Raw genomic sequence first — 18,773 nt, 5'->3', positions numbered from 1 at the left:
AAAAATAAGACAGAACCTGAGTGTTCACTGTAGAGGGCACAAAAGGGAACAGAAGTGCTAAGAACTGTTGTGCAGCTAGCTATTAAACTGGAACAATCACGTTAAATATGCAAGCATGAGCTGATATGATCCACAAAGGATTTCCATATGGATGTAATAGAAACAGTTATATTGTCCAAGTAAGCGGCTAAAGCCAAAGGGTTGTGGGCAAGGTGGTTAAAATGTAATGAAGTCATTAGAAACTACTGCATGGGTAAAACCCAACCATTATTTGATCCCCTCATGTTACTTGCTACAGAATGGGATTACATCCAATCTGCCCGTGGTACTGGGTTTATACACCAATATGTGAGAGGTAGAATTTGCAGAACTAAATTGATCCCAGATTTCATTCACCTCTTCTGAAATATTGCAAGTGTTACAAGTATTAGATGACCAGAATGTAACATATTTCAGCTACCATATAAGTGACACCCTAGATTTATTATTATTACTATTATTGCTCTTACTGTTGTTATTATTATTATTATTAATTATTCTTATTATAATTTTGCTGTTACTGTGAAACTGTTAGAATTTGCCTTTTCATTTTGTGTTTTCTCAACATATATATTACACCAAAGTTCATGCATTGATCTGCTTGGGTATTCTTAATCCTCCTATCCTATCCTATCCTATCCTATCCTATCCTATCCTATCCTATCCTATCCTATCCTAATTTTTCCATTTTAATACTACTAGGTCATGTCTTATCAGCAAATCCTTGATCACACCATATAAAAGTGTGGATTAGAAAAAGGAAAAATTGAAAAGAATATAAAATTTTAAGCATTAAACCCCAAATATTAAAATTTCCAAAATTAATGTTTTTCTAAAACATAGTTTTCTAAAACAAGTATAATTTTTTTACTTATAATTATGGTTCAAGTTTTTAGAATCCTCCTGATTCAGAAGGAAAACTAATTTCCACGTTTTCAAAAAAATCCAATTTGAAATCAACAATAAAAAAAATATTATATATATATATATATATATATATATACTGCATGATGTATTTGTGCCATATGGCAAAAAGCTTTAACTATCTGCTTCCACTGATGTTTGTGAATTATAATCAAACCAATGGTTAGCAAAATGAGGAGTTCATTTCCACTTTCCTTTATTATTTTCAACCTTTTACCCTCCATACTGTTGGATTAGGAAGTTTTTCCCTTTTTCTTAAGGCCCTTTGTTTGTGATCTGCTGGCCAAATTCATCTGTATGCATCATTTTCAGTAATATTGAGAGTTATACCTTCCAAGAGTCTTTGGCACTGCATGATGAAGCGCTCTATTTATATTAAAATGAAGAAGTTCCTAAGGGAGACATAGAACAGAATGAAACAACAAACAGAGCTTTAGAGAGTGGATATGCGAAGTGACAGTGACAGCAAAATGGTAGCTCTTGTTACGGAGTGGCCCAAAGGGCTGCAGGAAGACTTATAGCATGAGCCACACTGGCTTGAGCTTGGCAGCTCTTAGAGGCTTAAGTACTTGCCACAAGGAGATGTTTTACAAGGCGGAAGTTAATCAAACAATTTCTCAGGATTGCACATCTTGATTTGGGATGTCATTGACAAAAGACTTTGTGCGTGGCTTTGCTATATATAAATTAGAGGAATTGTTTTAACATCAAGCCATATTTCTTCATTTAAATCAGCATGCAACTACATTGCTGTTGTTATGATTTACTTAGTCTAGATAATAGGAGAAACAAGACACAGACATTGTGTTATACAGCAACTAATGCCCTTCTGTTTTCAGCTTGAGGGAAGGGAGAAAGTGAATCAAGCTGCTACTGAAATGTGTCCTGCAGTTCAGCTTGGATTGGATAACAGCACTATAAAGTGGTTTATTGTGGCAGGGGGGAAGCCAGACTTAAATTCCCTGGAGGATTCTCTCAAACCAGTCATGGTGAGGAAAGCAGTGAGGTTGCTGTGCCCTCTCTTCTGATGGTGCAAGCAATCCACAGGTTCATCCAGAGGTACAGGAAGAGGATAAGGATGAGAATTATATTAAAGCTAAATTTCAAAGGAAAATAATATTTTGTAAAGTGGGAAAGAATATCAGATATTATTTTTTTAAGAAAAAAAAAGATGGAGGAGGCAGGAGAGGGCCTTGAAAATTACAGTTTTCTTTGGTCATCAAGGCTCTGTTTGGGCCAGCGGGTGGGGGACATGGTGCTTCCAGGAGGGGAGAGTTAAGACTGAGCATCTGCAAAGGGAATGCTTTTTTATCTCTTTGTTTTCATCATGTGATATTTGAATCTGTCTTCCATATAAAGGAAATACTTTGGAAGATTCATTCTGTCCCTTCTCAGGTTGTCAATTAGCCAGTCACAGTTTCTCAGTGAGAAACAGGGGTAGAGCCTGTGCTTCATTCCAGCACAAACAGGAGGCAGTCTGCACTTGATATTCCCCAACTCTAATAGCGTATGTGTAAGGAACTTCTTTTCAATTTGAGCATCTGCTACAAAAAGAGGGCAACTTCTGTTTGAAATAAATAAAGTTATAGTCAGATACTCTAATGAGCAAACTTGGGAATAAATTAATTGTTCCCTGTGGATATAGACTTGCAGATGCTTATAGCACTGGTAGAGAGGAAAGATCACCTTTCTATGATGCAAAGACATAACTCATCCTATTCTTATCCACAGGAAGTTAAGCCCAGGGCATATTCTTAACATACTTTTTTTAAAGACCATTTCTGAAAAAAACAAAGTAAAGTTTGAAACATCTAAAACCACTTTCTGTCTTCTAAAATTACCTTCCCTTTGTCTGAGAATGTCTTTTGTATAACAGTTTTTGCAGAGGACAGGAATTGTCAGTCAAGTAGGAGAAGTTGCAAGAACCAAAACGTAGACTTGTGTTTTTGGAATGCAATCCTTACTGTATCTGCCTCAGGTCATGTTGTCTGATATACCAGCATCTCTGCCACTGAAATGAGCACCAAACAAGAATTTCTAGTCACCATTTACTTAGGGATCCATCACTAAGTCCTTTGGCATCCCATCCACTTGCCATTGCCCTAAGATTAGTGGGAGCTGTTTTTCGCTACTAATGCTAATACCCTCAGAATAGTGGAAAGGGAGAACACAAGGAGACTGGAGGTAAAGATTCAGATAATAATTTACAAAAAATAGAGTATGGGGGATTATTGTTTTCTTTGCTGTCAAGAATAGGAGAGTTATGAAGAACTTCAGGACTCTGTAAACTCTCCCCAAGGACAGCTGTGCTAACTGTCCATAAAGGGCAAAGTTTGAATGGAATCTCCTTCTCTAAAAGGGCTTCTTTCCTTACAGATTTTAAATTCTAGCCATAGAATATGTGCACAGTTTCTAAAAAGTGCTTTATTTCATCAAGATTTACAAGCCTTTTTACCAAACCAATTGTCCAGTCTGTCTTGATCCCACTCATTCAAAACTTGATCGGGTATAGTGTTAAAATGACACAATTTCTAAAGAGATTGTATGTGTGAGAAATTTGGGGTATTTTTCATGCATCAGCCAGTCCAGAGTGTGTATTTGTCTCTGCTCTTGGGGATGGCTGCTACATGATCTGACCTGCATTTCTCATGTCAAACTGTCTTTCAGGCATCTATCTTCAAAATACCTGGAGAGAGTGCAGCTAATCAGTTGTAGAATTGCAGTGACATGGGACTTCCTCCTTCTGGCAAAGCACTGCAGAAGAGGTACTCCTTTTATTTCCACATATTTGCATTTGTTTCTCTACATAAGCCAGTTTTTCTGAGCTACTTTGGATGTCTTGGAAAATGTTTTCATGTTCTTGTGTTTTGGCAGCAGTACACTTTTTATTTCTCTGGCATGCATTTCTGTATTTTCTTGATAGAAATAACACCCCTGTCAATGAAACAGAGAAATCTGTAAAGTTTGGTAGTTGACCAAGCATAAAATAGCATTCCAGAAGAGATTAGGGAAGGTAATGAATCAATGATACTACTGCCTATTCAGAGTCAGACACAGGAAGAAATTAAGGAATGAATTTTCTTTTAAATGTGATTCACTTAAGAATTTTTACGGAGCCTTAAACATACATACTTTAAAAGCAGAATATCATGCCATCTTAGGTTAATTCTTCAGAGTTCATAGTGTGGCTAATTCAGCTAATAGGGAAAATACTGTGGGATGTGCCCCTTGTGACCTTTAAGGGTGAGCTGGACCCCAGAACTTGGAACCAGATTCCCATCACTCCAGAATATCCATATTGAGAAATAAAGTCCTCCTCCTTTAAAATGCAACTAAATTGTCCCGCCTTCTGATCATCATGCCAAGTGCATGGTTTAATCTAGAAGCCTGTAAAAATCAGCTGAAAACCATGTATACTTCTTCATGATTAAAATACTTGAGACAGTAACAGTAAGTGTAAGTGACACTATGTAACAGCAATTACACATTATTGCTTAGATCTCCTGTTAATGTAATTTCAAATAACTGTGTTTGAGGCCATGTTTCACTAGGTCACTCTGTAAAGATTTCAAGTAAGAGAGATTAATTTTAATTAAGCACATGTTTTAGAGATCATATAAAAGTGAAAATACACTTTTCTTTTACTAGAGAGTTATTGACTATATTGTAGAAGATTATTGTTCTGAAATTGTTAACTAGCCTTTTTTATGATGTTAAATAATTTGGAGTTTAAAAAGGTCAGGAAAAAGCTAATTGTTATCTGTGAAAATTAATCAGAGTAAAAAAACCTATATGTATATTAAATTCAGAGATAAAGCTACATTTACTCTATGATAACTGTTACAGCAAGTACCTTTATGTGAAATAACTTGTTGTCTAAACTTCCTACTGTAATATAGTTTAACTAAACTGTGCTTTGAGTAGGCAGCAAAATATTCAGATGGCAAAAAATGTTTTCTTCTAGAATGACCCAGCACTTTATCGTAACTCTAAGTTTTAGTGTGCATAATTTTCTATGTGCTGTAGTTATTCCTTCAAACAAATCAATTGTTCCTTTCCTAACTAGAGAATATGGCTACAAAAAATTACTGAGCAGAAAAAAATGGTATTTCCAATGTGTAAAATGCATTTTCAAAGAAAGAAAGAAGAAAAAGCCCCAACAGAATGTATAAATTGGCCACCAAGAGCACACAGCAGGATGTTGAGCACTTACCTCTCTTTCTTACAGCCCCATGTTCGATTCCTTCATTACCTGTCTGCCACTGGAAATGGAATATCCCAGGTTTCTTGCTCTGTGGATTTACTAATGATCTTGATGCTTCAATCGGCTTTCAATGGCTTGTAAGTGGATGAGGTGGAATGTGTCTTCTAGCATGTGAACACGGCAGCAAAGCCTGCCCTGTCCTTGCCTTCCCTTCTCACCTGAAGTGTCTCAGGCCAGCCTGCTACAACTGCCCTACAAAGCTCAGCTCAGACATCCCTGGGCCCTCGAGATTTTACTTTCTGGGTCCCATTCATCATGAGAAGTCTTTGTGGGTGATAGTTAAAGTGTAGTGCAGGGTCCTTACTTGTGGAAGGAGAGCCTTTCGTCTGTAGTCTTCTGCACTGTTACAACATTTGTATTTAGCGAATATCAAGAGAAAGGCAATTTTTTTAATATAAGGAAGTTGCAATAATGAAAAAAACCAAATCAACAGATTGCAAGGTTAATGCATTTCCTCCAGAAAGAAGTGGAAGAGTAATTTGAACGCACTTTGATCACTTTGATTCATCAGGTTTTAGTTGCTGCTGTAATCATTTGACATTATATATGTGACCACTCAGAACAGGCTGGTCGCTAAAGGTCACTGGGTTAAAGCAATGTTTTGTACCAAGTTTTGAGGAAGCTGTGTTTATTTTATTGCTCATAGTTCCCCGTCTTTTGCTATATTTTGACCTATTTTTTTTTTCTTTTTTTTTTCTCTTCAGATCAAAACCAGAGATACTGTATGTAATGACTGGCCAAATTTGCCTCTTCACTATAAACAATCACTGTAGGAAAATTAAGGTGCAAAACCATGCCTGGTGTAATTGTTGCATACTTATTAGCAGCTTTCCCTTTCCAGATTCTCTGGGTATTTGTTGCCCATGATAATGTGAATACTTAAGGGGAAAGTGTAATTAGCGACAGTGTAGTTCATTCAGTAAACATTTCTGAGCTGTTTGATGTGACTGAACTGAGCGTCACATATAATTTTACACTTTTATCCTACCAGGCAACTGACAGGTCTCTAATCTCAGCCTCAGAGCTTTCACTCTGCTTGAACTTTGCTTCATAGAGGTCATTTTCCAACCACTTGGGAGCAGGAGCCACGTCCATTAAATCCCACTGAGTCGATAGATGCGATAATAGCTTTAGGCATATTTTCTCAGAACTCAGGGGGAAAAGACAATTTCAATAAATGTAAAGCTATACTATCTACAATCCATGGAATATGTAAGCAAATCTCATAGGAACACATATTTCTGTTACCTCCTGGCAAGAATCTCTTTAATAATAAGATGCATTTGTTTGTTTTCACTATCAACACTTGATAAGGCTAAAAAGTCACAAAAGATGCTTTAGGAAAGGAGTAAAGAGGAAGAGAGTGCTCAAGGTGAAATGACCAATAAAAAAGTCCCACAGGTTTGGACATTGCAGGCTATTAAATAGTCTAATACATATTTCTCCCCTCAAAGAAAGGCAGATGATAATAGAGTGTGTGCAGGATGATCTGACCATCATATTGCAAATAAGAAGCCAAGTGTTAACTCAACATACAAACTATTGATAGGAGAAAAGCAGAGACCAAGCATCTCCAAATACATGCTATTAGCATGCCAAGGAGGCTTATACAAACATTTTGATATATTTTATCAATCACAGCTCATCAAAATAAACTTGCATGTGGTATCTGTCAGGATAATTAACAGACAGTTGCTCTGTAGCACATGTCTAAGTAGGAAGGACAGTTCTTCCCTTGACATTGCATCAAAGGAGAAACAACTAATATTAAAATAAAATAATGAGACTTATCTCAGTTTGATCATAGCTGCCTATCATAAAACCTCTCTCCATGACAAAAAAAAAAAAAAAAGTCCTGCTTCACTGTCAAACCCTCACAATGAGATTGAAAATAAACTTTCCAGTTCTTTCAACATTTTTGCTATTGTCTTTGATTTTTTTTTTCCTTGATATATTTGTGGTGCAAAGGAATAAATCTTGAAAGTAAAGTATCCCCTCCAGCAAAATATTTTACACCATTTGCCTTGGAGAATTCACTGCAGGGAAGAGAAAAGGAAAGGAAAAAAAAAGCCCTGCAGAGTAGCTGGAACAGCTTCAAATTCAATAGCCTATGAGATTTTCCTTTAAATGATCCTTCTAAATATAACAGTTCAATAAATCAGTGGTCAATACAAATGTTATCTGCAAGCTGGAGCTATTTATTTCTGCTACACTGTTCCAATGCCAAATGTTAGCCTGATGCTTTATAAGCCAGCTCACTCACACATACACTTATATGAACATTAGGCAAAAAACAACTGAGCAAGGGGGTTAGTGTTCACATATTAAAAGGAAAAATTAAAAATAAGGAATTTTTAATTTATTTCTTTTTTTCTTTAAAAGGTCCTGTGAGGAATGATCAGAAGAATGTTGAGCCTGAACAGAAGAATGTTTCTGACGGTGAGAATTCATACAGCCTCTTGACAAAGGTGAGAAGGACAGAAAATAATTCTGTAGAATAATTTGACTCCATTCAAAGCTCATAGTCAGATATGGCAATTGTATTTAGTGTCTGTACAGTAGGACAAGGCTGAAAGCTTTTAGCAAACAAATTCAAAATGAAAAATGTAGTAGGCTCTGGGAGACGAATGTGAGCTAGGAGCTGTCCCCTGATTTAGTGGCTACTTTGGCAGTGGCAGTGCTGTGAAGAGCTTTCCTCTGGTCTGGGCTCCCAGGGTTGGAGTGGAACTGATGTAGGGGCTGCAGGGGGACTGCAACCCAACATGCAGCGTGAACCCCTGAGAATTCCTGGTGGCAGGAATTCCTGGTGGCAGAAAAGGGAGGTGAACCCTCTTGTTTGTTCTGAGAGGTGTTGGGCTTGGAGGAGGTTGTAGGAGACAGCATTTGCTAGACTGGATGTCATTCCTGTCCCCATTTATGCAGTTATTTTTGAAAGTTGCAGCCTGTAAGTGTTACAGCATCTGCAAGTGACACAGATAACAGAGATGACCCACCTGCCACATCACATTTTCCCACTGTTGATGTGTAGGTTGTGAGCCTCTATCCTGCTAGGTCCTGGTTTAAAGCATGTTTTAAATACTTGCCCTTCCTTATTTTTGCTCACCATTTTCTGTGTACAGTTCACATTCCCTGGGAAGAGTTTTTTATATAAGATCCCTCTTTGTCCTAGGATTAGTGCTTGTTCTTGTAAGTTCATCTGTGGCTGCCCAGTAATTGGAGGCCACTGGGAGTTGTGACACTTGCTTCAGACTTGATCAAAACATGAAAAGTCTGAACACAGCAGTCAGTGTGCACAGCCTGACATCTCACCAGGTTACTTTGTGCTTTCAGATGCCTCGTGGGATTCCACAGAAGCAGGTTACAGTTTTTATCTTGTAAACAGCACAAAGTGACATTCTTCTTTTCTCCTAAATTTCTAAGCAAGAAAAGTCAGTTGTGTCCTCCAGAGATTCACTGGGTTGCAGTTATCTGAGTGCAAGGTCCTAATCTGCTGAGCGAGCAGCGTGTTAGAAATTGATATTTCCTTGGGGAATCGAGGCTGGACAGCTAGTTCTGGAATATAATTTGGCTCTACAGCTATTTTATGCATTTCAGTGGTAGTGCAAGAGCCCAGAGAAAACTTTTGGGAGAAAACATCAGAGAATCACTATGGACAGAGGGAAAATACTGTCAAAGAAGCTAATTAAGGAGAGGAAAAGAGCTCAAAAGGTTTTCTCCCTATTGTACTGAAGCTAGTTATTCTGTTTCAAATCACGAGTGCTAAACTGATTCTTCTATTACAACATTTGTGGTTGCAGTCAGGCCAGAAGTGCATATTCACACTCAGAGGACCTTATTCTTGTCTTTATTTCTGCCTTTTGAGTGATGATTTTATTTCAGCAAGCTGCCACCTCTACTTCATTACTCTGGATCTGTTTTCTTCTATTCAAGCTGGTACCTGGGCCAATCTTCTTGCCATTTCCTCTGACATGTTTTGTCCTCACCTCTCAAACAAGGATTTATAACTTGCATTTCCTCTTGCCACTGCCTCCTGTTTCAGTCGTAACAAGCAAGTCAGGTTGGTGTAACTTTCCAACAGCAGCCTGTCAGTCAGTCCTGTTCACCCCACCCATTTCTGACCAGCCAAGGGCCTCTCACCCAAGCTTTGTCTAAACCTAGGAGACAATATTCTTCCTGATAAGCTCGGGTCTTTCTTACCCTCATTCACCTACTGCCATAAATTAAGTTTTCTTTAAGTTTTCTTTTCAATCTGTTCATTTGATGGCCTTCTTTTCTAGCTAAGTGTCTCTGTCTTCTATGTGTCCAAACCTCAGCAGTCCTGCCCTAGAAAGGACTTCTCCTTACGTCACGTTTTGATGTGCTGTTTGGAATACTGCTAGTAGTCAAAAGCTGATTTTTTCAAGTTTGTTATTTACTTAAGCAATTCTCATGTCTGGAAACCAAGTGGAGAGTGATTTATTTATTAATATCACTTTGCTGATACATGTCCAGAATTAATTCTTCTCACAATATATCCTGTGTATGAATAATAAATATAACTGAAATAATAACAGATTTACTATTTTTATGATCCATTTATGTCCCCATGTGATTTTAATAAGAAGAACCCATGCTGGAAAAGAAGCCCTGAAGTTTTATTATGTCTGTAGTCTAATCCTAATCCTCCAACGCAGAAAAAAATTCATCTATGCCAGAAAATATCATGTGGAAACCAGACACCTTTCTGTTTTTTACTGCTGCTGTCCCAAATAGAGGTATGTGAACACTGCTGAGCTCAGAATTATGGTCCATGACCAGAAGTGACATATGCAGTGCCAGAAGACCTTATTCATTGCAGAGACTGGTTTAACATATCTATGCTTTACTTGAACGTATGACTGATGATGGCTCCCAAAGATTGCACTGGCATGCAGGGATTGCTGGGAAGAAAATCTCTCCTCCATTTTTGCCAAATTCCCCCTAGCACAGAATCAGTGAAGAACGATTCTTTGCTGGTTCTGTGCTGCTCATCATTGCTCCCAGGTATTTCTCATGTACAGGGCCCATTCCCTTTCTGTTAACTTGCTCTTGTGATCTGGTACAAGAAGATATCTTTATATCTTATAATATAAGTCAAATAGAAAAGTTCCTTTTTAGAGTTTTAACATGCTTTAAAGAGTAAAGTATAACAATTATTTCTGTAGCAAAATATAACAGCTCTTTTGGACTTATTGCACTGCATTAGATAGACAACCCTGTAAACAAAAGTTTCTAAACAGTAATTTACTTAATAGAGTATATTGATGGTGTAAGAGAACTTATTTCCAATATTTACTTTTAAAAAATCCTTTTTAATATGAAACCACAAATAAAACTGAAGGGTTAGATGAAATTAGTGAATTCACTGAATTATCAAATTCTACCCCATTTCAAGTTGGCCAGATCTTTGAAATGCTCTAAGATATGTTTTTATATCTGCAAATCTAAAATGATCTCTGGAAAAGCATTTTCTTTCTTAAAAGGTAGACAGAGAAAAGGCATTGAAAAATGTAAAAATTATTTCTATACTGTAAAAGCTGAGAGAAAAAGCTACAAATGGGATCAATCTGGCTTGCTCTTGCTGCCTTAATCCAGCACCTCAAGAATCAATGTCTCAAGTCAATCCTTCCAGATGAGGTGCTGATTGAGTTCCAGTCACTTGGAATGGTAGGAAGGGGGTTGCTTTTGAAAATAAAGAGCCAATCTCCTCAGAAGAGTAACTTTATCTTATCTTATGTAAAATGCTTAAAGCGCCATTTTTTTGCCACAGGAGAATGTGGAGGGCTGAGTGTCTGCATTATGGGACAGAGTTCAGCATCATCACCTCCTCAGCCAAAACCTTTTGTCTTTAGTCATACAAAAATTTCCTGAGGTACTTGTGACTAAAAGGCATAGTTGAGCCATGTGTCTCTATTTTCTTGTAATTTTTGGTTTATCTGACTCTCTCACAAAGGAAATATTACAAAATACTGATTTTTCAAGATGAGGTGCTGGGGATGCTGCTAAGGTTGTTCACCTAGTAGGAAAGAAAGCAAAATATGGCAGGAAAAGAACAGAAATCTATCTGGTGCTCTTACTTCTGAAATAACCATGACAGAGATTCAAGAAGTAGGAACACTTCCTGACTCATGAAAGCTTGGTCTTGCTGGCCATAAACAGGTATATATTGCTGGTAAACAGCCCTTCTAAAGGAGGTGATCATCCTGCAGTTCTTCTTTTTTGTAGGCTGTACACATCTGGGCTAGAGTCCATTTCCCAGGGGCCATGGACAGTGATTATGATCTGAAAAATACTGGCATCTACAGTGAAGTTACTGAGGCCATGGAAAAGTTCTGCTGCAGTCCCTATCTGTTAGCACTTCTACAAGAAAAGCTGCATGGTTAGTAATGGAACAAAACTGAGGATTTGCTGAAGCTTTCTGATCTCTCTAGAGCAGGTGGGGCAGGCCTGCAGTGGGGAATGAATTATAAGAAAAGTACTTTACACAGAGAAAAACCTTCTGGTATCATCATATGATAGAGTGTCATAAAGATCAGAGTGTGGCAAACCCAGTCTGGAGATGTGTATAGGTGTGCTTTGTGTGGAAATGGTGGACAGATGGCGTTTGTGTAGAGACTACACAAAAGATTTGGGGTTTACTACTTAACATTAGTAGGTCATGCTAAATATGCTAGAAAGGTAATCTCTATGCTGGCAAATGCAAAATGCAGAGCCATTCCAGCACCATGCCTCTCCTCAGGTAATATGTTCTGCCATCCCAGCAGGCCTAAAGAGGCCAAACATGGAAGACCAGGATGTCAGGAAAGTTTCCTTTTTGTGCAGCTCCCCCCTGCTGACAAGGAAGAGTCTCAGCCATCATGGTTCCATTGCTTTTAGATCTGCAAAGTACAATAGCCAGTTGCTTCTTTCTTTTCTGCTTGGGATTCAGGGTAAAAGAGTTAAGCCTATTCCCTGCCCTTAGCTTTACTTATCTTCCTGTGTGGACGAGTTACCTCAAAGCTCAACATGGATGAAGAAACCTTTGGATGTCTCCATGATGCTCCACAGAGAAATTTCTTTCATTAGCATGCCTGAAAATAAAACAAAGGAAATCCATTCAGAGCTTTCTCCAATCCTGCTCAAAGAGAACAAAGCCCTGAAAACCCCTTTGGTAGAAAAAATGTTATGGTGGTTGCCAAGTCATGCACTCAGAAATAAGTAAATATTAAAATGGAGTCTTCTTTAATAATGCAGTTCTTTCATGCATGTAACTTGCGACTTAACTTTCAACTGAATAAGCAATTGAGAATGCAAAATGTTATAATCATTATCTCATTATAGTAATATGGTGCTCAGGAACTTTTTATCATGCAGTGTGTGGGATATATTCCACTTTGGGACACATGGAAAATATGACAAGGAGAATGTTGGCCAGAAGTCTCTCAGTTTAGTTCAGGCAGAAATCATCCCAGTGCTTTGAAGCTGTCTGGTGTTAGAGGAATGCTCACTCCAGAAAAGATGGAGAGTAAATTGAGAAAACTTTTTTTCAGAGCAAGTTTTGAATGCTTTTCAGTGTTTTCTTAATAGTATAAAATGCTTCATTACAGTTCTGTAGTATTTCTGTATGATGCAAATCGAGTGGCCAAACAAAGATACCTTGAGTCATTCTAGATATCCCAACCAGAGCAATCAGTGTGAGGGTGGTACAGGTTACCCACAATGGATTGGAGGTCAGAGCCCTTCCACAATAATTGGGAGAAAGGCATACCCCAGGTAACCCAAGTGACACTCAATATCTGTGTTTATGCACCTGGTAGTTACTCTGATGATTATTGTTTTGCTTCAGGAAAGAAATATGTGAATGGGAAATTACTATGAACTGTTTATTTTTTTTTATTTTTTAATTTAAGGAGAACAGTTAATTATAGGATTGAGTTTTCATGAGAAAAGGACACACTTTATCAGTCTGAATACACCTAGAGGTCTTAAACCAAGCCCTTAAATATGGACTGCTCTTATTCACTGCAAACAAGATTGACACAATGTCTTCATCTTCCTTTGTTTGCCTTCATGTAATCCAAGCTGCGGTTTCAAGAGGAAATCAAGGAATCAGTTTGGTAACTTGTACATAGATACACACTGTGCCCATCAAGCCATCCCCACAGACCAGTGACAGAGCAGTCACAATGGCAGAATAAATTAGTTTATATTTGTACTCACTTCGCCTTGCTCTTTGGTTTGGTGGACCATGGATAGATAACACTGGAGTTTTTTATTCTCTTTATAAATATGATAATTGATACCAAAGTAGACAGCACAACATTAGAAAATGGGGGTTTTTATCGTTACTAGGATATGTTAAAAGGCATATTTCCTTTAATCTTATAAACTTGCTAGCAATAGATTTTAACTAACTTTTAAACCTAGACAAAGATATTTCAGACTTTCATAGGTGTTACAACAATTGCAAGCTACACAAAATATTGGAAAACAGGGTGTAAGGACAGAAGAGTAATCTCCCACTTTATTTTAACAGAACTGAGAAAACAATTTCATTTTTCTGTGCTGACACCTATATTTTCACACATATTTCTGTGCTAAGTTTCTCTTTTCTCACTAGTTTAATGTGGTTCAAATTAAACTAAACGCATTTAAATGAGTCACAGAACACTTCCAGAGGCTTCATTTGGCTTTGAGTCAGGATTCAGATCAATTTCACCTGCAGCAGGCAACATTGGGAAGAGTGTATCCTTTGAGAATAGGAAAACATTGATTTATTTTGCATGTCTAATTAGTACCATACATTTAGCAAATGTGTTCAGGTATGTAATGCAGCACTCCTCTTTTCGAAGCTGAGGAATCTGTAAAATCTTGTAAGAACAGGACCTTTATGTGAAAAAGGGCCTGATTGAAAGTGATTAAAACCCTCTGGAAAGATTTCCATTGATGGTGGGGCAAGTTTGTCACAAAGGATCACACATTTATCTTCCAAAAAAAATTAATCCTCTGGGGTTTTGTTTGTATTGGTTGCTTTGGTCTTTAATCAAAATACCTTTTTGTTGGTTTCAAAAGTCCATTCATTTTAAATGAAGCTGTGACTTGACTCTGTCTCATAAAGTTGCTGGGAAACATCAAACAATTAACACAGTAAAAGGAGACAGCGTGAGAAGTGTAAAAATGTACTGCACCTTAAATATTGGCTTTTCCCTTTGGGGAGAACTTGTGTTTCTTTGTCAATATAAAAATATTCACCCAGGTGCAGACGAAGTCCTCATGAGGGTGAAGGTTGCCACGCCAAGCACAAGCAATTAGGGGCGCGGGGCCCTGGCTGATTGCCCAGAGCTGCAGCGCTGCTCACAATGCAAATTGTGTCTGGTCCCCCGGTAATCGGGATCAGCGCTGCCTCGTCCGTCCACTCGCTGCTCGTGCCCCCTCCACGCTGCGATAATGGTTTTGGGGAGCAATCAGGGAAGGGGCCTTCTTGACTCATCTCTCATAATAGATTGTCCTCCTCAGGCAAAATTGAATAACCCCCGACATGGCCTGAAGGCAAGCAGCACGAATTCAATAAGTCTGCAGGGTCAATGTCCTCTCATTTTTGGCAAGCAAGTAATTATTCTGCACTAACATTCGGTAATAGGAGCAGGAAGCTGCTGGAGACACCTTCCTCAATACCCAGAATAGCCACCTTAATAGGATATTCCTCTAATAAGTAATTCTGCCTCATTCCAATGCCTCTTGCCTTCAGGTTTGATTTTCATGCACATTTCATGTACAAATTCTGCAGAGGCGTTTTACCAGCAGCATCTGTGGGAAAGTTTAACAATTTCACTGTCTGTTGTCTAATATTTTCCACTTTTATGGGTTACAGTTGCGCTGTCTATTTGCTTTTACTGATTTGTGAAAGATTTATTATAAACCAAATACAGCTGTTCTCTCCTTTCATAAACTGAAACTATTTTGGCAAAACCTATTTTCCACTATGAAAATAAATTTTAAATTGCTTCCCTCACCCAGCTTTCCAAGCATGAGCATCCAGTTGTTATTTAGTGGTGCAGAATAGGTGCCAGGGTTGTAAGCTCACTTAAGGGAAAGAAAACGCCTATGTTTCAAAAATAAACATCAGAAATGTTGGGGGTTTTTCTCCTTCCAACCTCTCCCTTTTCCAGGGGATTTTACATTATTATCAGGAGATGTGAAGAGTTATGAATTTGAATATTAAAAAATGATCAGGTTGAAATCATTTTTGTACTCTTTAAATTTGTTCTGAGGATTTTTGTAATTTATTTAGATATGTAACCTTTACCTTAAATTATATTAGTATCAACCATCTAATATAATTCAGGTTTTTTCCATAGTTTAAAATAGCCTTCTGCTTACTCTGAAAGGGTACACATTTCATTGGATCAGTTTCCACTGACAAAATTTGGATCAATACCATATTTCCTGTCCTTTTGGAAGGGAATATTAAATTCTAAATTCTTCAAGTATATTTTGGTATGGATTATAATATCCATTTCCCTTTCCTAAATTAGAAAAGTTAGGATGCTGCATTTTTTAAATGAAGTAAGAAATAGAATAATAGAAATCCTACCAGTGCTGCTTCAATCTACATATTTTGGTATTTTTCTCTTGCCTTGTATTTTCCTGTTTTGTATTTTCCTGGATTTAAATGTTTCAATTCCATGGAAACTATTGCTTTATTCATTGGAAGAAACCTTCATCTATTATCTCTTGAGAACAGTGCACATATATTAAATGAAGATCTTTGTATAATAGCAGAATAAGCTCTTGCTATGACCAATTGATGATTGATTATTGTAGGGCTGTAGCTGCACATCAGAATGCTTTTTGGAAAGCAGTATTCATTTCCAACATGGGAAATTTTTTAGTCTTTACTGGTTCTGTTTAATAGCTGGGACAAAACCTGAGCTAATATTGCTCATGTTCAATTTGTGAGCATTGATTTAAAGTGCAAGTATAAGAAAATCCTGCTCTAAACAAAGACCAAATTTTTAGTGAAATGCTTGTCATTAATGGTGCTGTTTACCATCTTGCACCAACAGTGATTATGTTTCCTCTCCTTGGTGCTTTTAAAATGCCATTTGCAGTACAGCTTCAATATGATTTAATTTTACCATTGGAATATTCTTCTTGCTACTGTGTTGACAGCCCCAAGTTAGATCCATCTCCATTTGTTTGTTTGCCAGCTTGGCTCCATGACACATAATGCCTCAGACTGGGGATCATGAAGGGCTTTAGGGATGTTTTTTCACTAGCACAAAGTTACCTTTCCTAGAGCTCTAGCCAAAGTACCCAAGACTCATGGTGCTTGTATTAAAGCTTACAAATACACATACTTGGTTCACGAGAAAGTTTCTTTGTGTGCATTACTTCATTGCAAAAGAGGAATGGTTTTCTAAAAGAACTGGACTATTGGGAGCTGCAACAAATGAGGGGCGTAATTCATGGAAACAAAATCATGGAACAATTCTGGATTACTATGATGGCTTTTAGATGCAGTTTCATGTGTGTGTCTTGGACCCCTCTGTTGAATGTAATACAGAGGCCACCAATCTTCTTAGACAGAGCGAATCACTGATTTTAACTTCTGCTCAAAAACTGTTGGCACAAGAAGCCATAAAGGAAGATATACACTTTCCTTAGTAAAGAAGAGCTCTAAGGAAGGCTGTCATCATTGTCTTTGACCCTATTACAAAAATGTACCTTTACATACCTCCTATGTTTTACCTCATGAAGTTATTATGTTCTAATCTGCATCTTGTGATAACAATGAAATTATATCAATTTCTTCACCTTGTACAGAAACACTCTTTTTTATGCCTAACTTACACACACGTATTTGTGCACATACAGCTGAGTATTTTATTTTAAGGTGTATTTTGAGGCAAGGAAAAGCTGGAAACTTTGGACAGTAAAATATGGATGCTAAACTCCAAGCCTATGATCAGACACTGAAATTGCTGTTGCTTTCTTAGGTTTGTCTTGTGTCCTTTCTACAGCCTGATTAACTCCTAAGTATACGTACAGCATTTTAACTCAGGCTTTTGAAGGTATTTAGTTTTAAATGCATTTCAATACGACAGATAAAAATTAGGACCTGATGCTGTAAATCCTTTTTTGCTGGACTTGCCTAAATTTGCCCATTTCTAAATGAATGCATGTGCAGTGCTTTGAAATACCTGGATGGTTGTTACTAACCTGAAGTGACTACTCATGTGTAGAGAGGCTGCAAGGGTCAGCCTCTTATATTTATTTTTTTAAAAAAACTTAACCTTGAGCATGTACAATAGGTTTTTTTCACATAAATTTTACACAGCCTCTACTGAATAAAAACTGAACTTCACACAGCCAGTGTGTTTTTAGCTTTAGTCAGTGCATAAACATTACTGACAGTAGCAAAATGCTTCTTTTATTTGAATAGAGAATAAAGTAAGTAGGTTTATAAAACAGTACTTTATCATCTGTTGGCACAAAATTTCAAACCTTCCTGTTCGCCTCTCCCAGCTGTCTCTCCTTATTTCTGCTCTTTCTTGGTCCAAAATTCCTGCTGTTCCTTAAATGTGTGTTTGTACATCAGGTATTAATGTCCTTTGAATGTTTGGATTTGCCTTTGTGTACCATATTAATGCTACTTTGAAACATCCCAATTTTAAACCTAAAGGCAAGAAATCATTCCAGAAATTTGTTAGTGAGCCTGAATTTTTAAAATATTTATTATTTTAATCTTTTCCTAGCTTGCTTTTTCTCTTTCTCCTTTTTTTTTTTTTTTTTTCTTTTAAATTACAGACAAGATTCCAAAAAACTCAACAGAGGAACAAATTGCCTGAGCTTCAAAAAACATGCATTCAGATACGAATACAAATTCCACAAGACTTGGTCATGAAAAATCTCTTATCATCTGCTCTGATGGACACACGCAAGGGACAAAAGAAGCTGCAAGTTAAGCACCGGGGATAAAGGTGCCAGTAAAAGCCAAAAGAGCCTTATACAAGTTAAGCATGCAAAGCCAGGTTCTCATCTGTCTCAGTCCCTCTTGTGTGGGCACAGAGAAGAGGTACAGAGGGATGTCTGCATCACCAACTTCCTTGCTTAAGGGGATGTTGCTTAGGAGTGTAATATTATTTTCTGGCATAGATTTTTTTCTCATGGATGTATTGGGTTGTTACACAGATGGTTATTTCCCATTGATGTCAGAGATGAGGAGATGAAAGGCAATAAAAGTGAGCTAGTTCTTCACTGAGCAGCATCCACCTTAAAGAAGCAATTGCTGAAAAATGAAGAAATATAAACATAAAAAGTAAAACTATAGCATGCATCACAGTTAACTATCCAAATGATATTGGAAGATGGGATAAGCATGACTGTGGGCCAAAGTCAACACTAGAGGACAACAATTTCCTGCCTTTGTATTATTGTTCTGTCTGACATGCTGTGTGTCATCTGCATTTCTCCCTCTCATTTCCTATGACTGTTTCTTTTGCTCCTTGCTTTTAGTTCTTGCTTGTTTGTTTGGACTGGGGAGCAG

At 37.5% G+C, this 18,773-nt stretch overlaps 1 long non-coding RNA gene across 1 annotated transcript; it reads left to right on the top strand.

Annotated features, from left to right (window-relative positions):
- The first annotated feature begins 3,622 nt into the window (after positions 1-3,622).
- On the top strand, positions 3,623-18,228 carry LOC141729029 (uncharacterized). Its single transcript, XR_012580274.1, has 4 exons — positions 3,623-3,728; positions 5,192-5,304; positions 7,610-7,695; positions 18,035-18,228. It is a non-coding gene; the product is annotated as an uncharacterized LOC141729029 (long non-coding RNA).
- The last annotated feature ends 545 nt before the right edge of the window (positions 18,229-18,773 follow it).

The sequence above is a fragment of the Zonotrichia albicollis genome, chromosome 5, assembly GCF_047830755.1.
Source record: "Zonotrichia albicollis isolate bZonAlb1 chromosome 5, bZonAlb1.hap1, whole genome shotgun sequence".
NCBI classification, from domain to species: Eukaryota; Metazoa; Chordata; class Aves; order Passeriformes; family Passerellidae; genus Zonotrichia; species Zonotrichia albicollis.
The sequence above is the reverse complement of the archived record's forward strand: the minus strand, read 5'-3'. Positions and strand labels throughout refer to the sequence as shown.